We start from the raw sequence: 4,769 nt of genomic DNA, 5'->3' as shown, positions 1-4,769 counted from the left end.
CCCCCTTCCCCCCCTCTCTCTAACTTTTCTACCATGTGCTGTAGCAGCTTAGAAGCCTGGCTAGAGAACAGACAGATGGATGAGTGAGCCTAAACTTAGAATTTTACCTCTAAACCTGTAACCTTAATAAACCTCTTTATTAGTATTCAGCCCTAACACTTTATTATAGAAACAACAAAACTATACAGAAGTCTTGTGTGAAGTCATGGTGAATCTTCACTGAAGCCATCTAATAAGAGTGCTGTTGTTGTGGATAAATGTCAGAACTCTACAACAGGAAGACATTTGAAAACTTTGCTTGGGGGAATGTTTGAACATGAAAAATCAATTAGACAGCTGTAACATGTTATTGAACTGCAGTGTAGGCATTGAAACTAAAATTAATTTTTTCTTTTATGCTTCCCTTTTGATATTCAGTAGTTGATACATAGACTTTTATTAAATCCTACCTTTGCCACTTTATTGTTAAAACTGGTGTGTCCCAAATAGAATCTGATTTGTTTGTTTTCTCATCAACACATTTTCAACAACAACAAAAAAAGATTTCTCGAACATATATTTTGTTGTTAACTCTGTTCATTAGATTTTTCTGTAATCTAAATTCTATCCAGTGGCATACCTTACTCATTAAGAGAAAAAGAAATCTTTATATTTTGCATTAAATGAAATTGAATGTGGTCAGTGCAGTACAGATTGTATAGAAAATGATGGCGTGACCATAAGAAGATGAAAGTGATATCTTTCTCTCTCAGGGTCAGAGGCCATTTGGCAAAGAGTCATGCTTGAATATATGTTATACATATACCTCTTTTAAAGTATATCCCAGCTATCTATTTTTGTCATTACTTGCCCACTTTCACAAAAGTAGAACTAAAATAGAAAGTCCACTTCTCTGCAAGTTATGGTGAAAATATTCTTAGCCTGTCATAAAAGAACATGAGTTATATTGAGTAAAGATCACTAAGTAGTGGCTATTTCATCACACATAGGCCATTTATTAATCAGTGAGTATTGTTATACTTTATGTACTGTGTCAGAAGCAGGCGAAGGGGGCTGTGACCAAATCTATAAGACTCTATCCCCACTCTCCATGGAAAAGATATTCTGCTAAACACAAATTAGTAAATTAAAAAAATATAATGTTTGATTGAGAAGTACCATGGAGAAAGGGAGAAAAAGCCAGAGTTGATTACAAATAATGTTATTGCAAAGGTGTTACTGCAGTTACGTCCTGAAGCAAGCATCTGATACAGCTATGGGAAGTGGGGGTGGTGAAGCAGAAGAAACTGCAGTACAAAGACTCTGGAGCGGGCACATATTGAATAGGTTTCAGGGATGCGAAATGGCCAGTGTTATTGGAGAAGATCAAAAAATGGGAAGGCAGTTAGAGTCAAAGAGGCCTTCTGAGCTATATTAATGGAATTTTCTTATTCCAAAAAAGAGACCTTTGAACATAGTGACCTTTCACACATATAGGATGCTTTTTACTTAATTTTCATATAAAAATGTAGTTTGCATATAATACAATCATGCCATTTAACATGTATCCCTAAGCAGGATTGATTTCATGACAACTATCACCAGTATGGAACAACTATCAATACGGAAAAAAATCCCTGTATTTCTTACAATCTTATTCTACCTCAGTTAACTATTTTCTGTTTTAAATGTTTTTCCTTTTAAAGGGCCATCTAGATGAGACTAAGGCAGGATGTGGGTTCAGTCTGCCTTTTTCCCTTGTGCAGTATAATGTATACTCATGTTGTTGACATCAGTAGTGTATCTTTCAATTGTTGAAAATGATTGCATTTCATAGTCATACCAAAATGTGTTTCTATATTTCATTTCTACTTGAGTCATGCATTAGTCATTTCTCTAGTACTACAACAAAACACTAGGAAAAAAATAACTTAGAAAGAGGAAATGTTGGGCTGGAGAGATGGCTCAGTGGTTAAGAGCACTGACTGTTCTTCTAGAGGTCCTGAGTTTAATTCTCAGCAAGCACATGGTGGTTCAGAAGTATCTGTTATGGGATTTGATGCCCTCGTCTGGTGTGTTTGAACACAGTGACTGGGCACTCATATACATAAAATAAATAAATACATCTTTTAAAAAAGAGAAAGGGGAAATGCTAACTTCAGCTACCTGTCTTGAAGATACTAGGTCATGGTTGGCTCTGTACTCCTTGGCCATTGGCAAGGCAGTATATCATAACACACATACGCTCATCCATAGGGGTCTTTCCACATCTGAACCATAACAAGTAGCCTGTGTGCTGCATCAAAAAGTAATTATGAAATAAGTGAGTATACATGTGTAAATTTTTATGCAAAATCAATTTTTCACATCTCTGGCAAATAACAAGAAGAAAGCATTTAGAATGATATAATGTGTATATATATTTTATCTCTATAAAACATTGCTAGCTGTTTGTCCCAGAAACTGTTATCTGGCTATTCCACGAGCACTGTGTGAGAGCTCCGATTTCTCCACGTTGTCAGTGGCATTCAGCACTGATCACTCTTGGTTTTAAGTTTTGCTAGTCTACTATATGCGTGGTATCTAATCTTTCTGTTGCAGCTCTCTAGTCACTTGTACTTTTTAAAGAATTTAGAAATGTGAACACTGAAGAATGAGACCAATAAAAGTACATTTACTGTTTATCTAAAACCACTCTTCCATTTACGGCGTTTCAAAGCTTGTTTTATTTATTTTTTCTCACCTGAACAAAAGCTGATATTATTGATTCTTAACTTACAGACAAGTCAACATGTTGTCTTTTAGGAACAAATGGGATTTTTTTTCCTGATTTAATATCATTATCAGAATGAGAAAATTTAACATTAAGGCAATACTATCCACAGTACATTAGCATAGTCATATACTAATATAATGTCTACTGTCATTATGTACTACTATGCAAATGTCCAGTAAATCCCTTTGTGTGAGTTTCCGGTTTGGAAGAGCTCTCCCCCCCATTTCACCATTCTATGTTTTCATTTTTTTTAAGTGCAATCTAATTTACTTTTAATTTTTCAGTTTACATCCTGCTCACTGTCTTCTCTCACAATCCTTCCCTATACCCTTCACCTTCTTGTCTGAGCAGGTAGGAGCCCCGTGGGTATCTTCCCACCCTGCCATTTCTTTGCCTATATTTATGATGTGAGGTCATTATGCTTTCAACTGAGAAGTTCCTTCAAAAGCAACTTCTACAGACATGATCTGACTGCACATGTTTTATTGCTCCTTCCTGTCTGTCTGTTTTCTGGATTTTGGTCATCACTTTTCTTATTTTAAATATTACTTCTTTCTCTAGCTTTTGTATCAGAGTTATGTTGTTCTTGTAGAGTGAGCTGGGAAATGATTGATTCTTGATTTTCTGAAATAACTTGTGAAGAATTAGTATTTATTTTTAATTATTCACTTTACAATTCAATCACTGACACCTTCATGGTCACCCGCACCCACAATCCTTCTCCTGTGAGTACAGAATGTTCTGATCAGTGCATTTCTTTGAAAGTGCATTTATTTATTATTATGTTACTAATTCAATTTAACTGGTTCTTACATTTATATTCAGGTTTTATAAATCTGCTGCAGTTGGTTTTAGTAATCATTTCCTTATAGGAATTTCTCCATTTTATCTAAATTATCTAATTTGTTGAAATAAATTTATTAATAACATTCCTTAATGTAGCATTGGCTTTGAGTGTCAAGTTGATTGGATAAACAGATACTACACATCATGGACATGTTTGCATGCATGTTTGCATGCATGTTTACATGGAATTTGCATCCAGAAATATATTACCAATTAATCAGAATTTGTTATTAAACACTCATATCTGAAAATATTATGAAATTATTAATGAAATATATTCTTTAAGAAACTGAAAGCTATAAACAAAATAAACCCAAAACAAGGCTAAGAAATATAATGAATAGAGTAAAAAAATTAATAAATTCTAAAACATGAAGATAACAGAAAACAATGAAGTCATTGCTGCTTATTTGAAAAGCTTAAAATATTGGCAACCCTTTAAACAGACTAAGACAAATAATTGATTATCTGAAACATCAACTGATTCATTAAAAGTCAGACAATTTTACCGGAGGGAAATAATGATTTAACATAAAGATGACAAGAATGGATTGTATTGTGTAGATTTAAACTCTTTATACTTAAACGGTATACAATCTTGGTTCTGATAACACATAGTAAACATTCAATATATATTTATTCAATGCAAAAACAAACAAGTCCATAAACTGAAAGACATGCAGAAAACACAACCTAGTCTAAATAGAGTTGGCAAATCATCACTGTGAGTTGAGATTTTCTTGTAACAAATATCTGACCATATATTTAGCTATTACATGTTAACCAAATGATGCACACATTTACGACTTACACATGACACATTTTCTAGCCTACCTGACATCTGGGAGCTCTTGTTCAATCTTGACAGGTCTCTGTACAGAGTCATTAAGTTCCAGGATTTTAAATGTGATTTTAGACCTTGTCCTTTCCATCTTTTATCCATTCAATATACTCAGTCAAATATCTAACTTATTCTAAGTCTCAGGGAGAAAACCTACAGGTAGTTAATACTCTTTACTCTATCAACTATTTAGTGAAAACACGGTTAGTATGAAGAGAAGCATATTCTAGGAGTATATAACAGAGGACCCTGATTTAATTGAAGTGTCACAGATGTTTTCGGGAGGAAGTGCTAGGAAACCCTGGGAGATGGAAAGGGGAAGAGCAC

The sequence above is a fragment of the Grammomys surdaster genome, unplaced genomic scaffold (genome assembly GCF_004785775.1).
Source record: "Grammomys surdaster isolate TR1022 unplaced genomic scaffold, NIH_TR_1.0 134, whole genome shotgun sequence".
NCBI lineage: Eukaryota > Metazoa > Chordata > Mammalia > Rodentia > Muridae > Grammomys > Grammomys surdaster.
This window is presented reverse-complemented; position numbering follows the sequence as displayed.